The sequence below is a fragment of the Octopus bimaculoides genome, chromosome 3 (genome assembly GCF_001194135.2).
Source record: "Octopus bimaculoides isolate UCB-OBI-ISO-001 chromosome 3, ASM119413v2, whole genome shotgun sequence".
NCBI lineage: Eukaryota > Metazoa > Mollusca > Cephalopoda > Octopoda > Octopodidae > Octopus > Octopus bimaculoides.
The window spans coordinates 60,952,914-60,953,596 of NC_068983.1; positions in this window are offsets into that span (position 1 = coordinate 60,952,914).

Sequence of the window (683 nt, forward strand, 5' to 3'; positions counted from 1 at the left end):
TAGAATTAGAATTAGCATAAAGTGGATAGATACATTTTTAATGGTATTGATAAAAAAAAATCTATCTATAAAATTTAAGCAATTATTTATTGAAATGGAGAAAGAAGATATGGTTAATATATATATGTGTGTATGTGTATGTATGTATGTAATAATAGTTTGCCTGTCATCTTTATCTGACAATGACCTCACAGCTACTGAAAAATAAAATAAGTGGAGGGGGAGAGAAGGAAGACACATGAGTATTGCTCATTTATTTATTCTTAAATCTAGAAGGCCTTTTTGTGCCACATACCACACATTGATGTTCTTTTGTACCAGGGTTGTTGTGTTATGTTTGAGTTCTGAGCCTCTACTATGAGTGATTTATAAAGATTCAAAATCCTTCAAGTCTCTGGTGTTCACTTTCTTCCATGCTGACATGTCTTCCCTTAAATTTGGGTTGATTTTGCAGTCTTTCACCGTTGCTTTCAGTGTATATTTGAATCTTTTACTTGATGTGCCAACATTATATTTTCCATTTGAAAATTCAGAATGGAAGATTGGCTTTGGCAGTCTAGAACTTATCAATCTAACATTCCAGCCCAATGCAGTGTGATTTACATAATAGAGGATAGTTTAATTGCACATCTATGCACATTAATTAATGTATATTTTACATACAGCAGTTATTTTAGATTCCA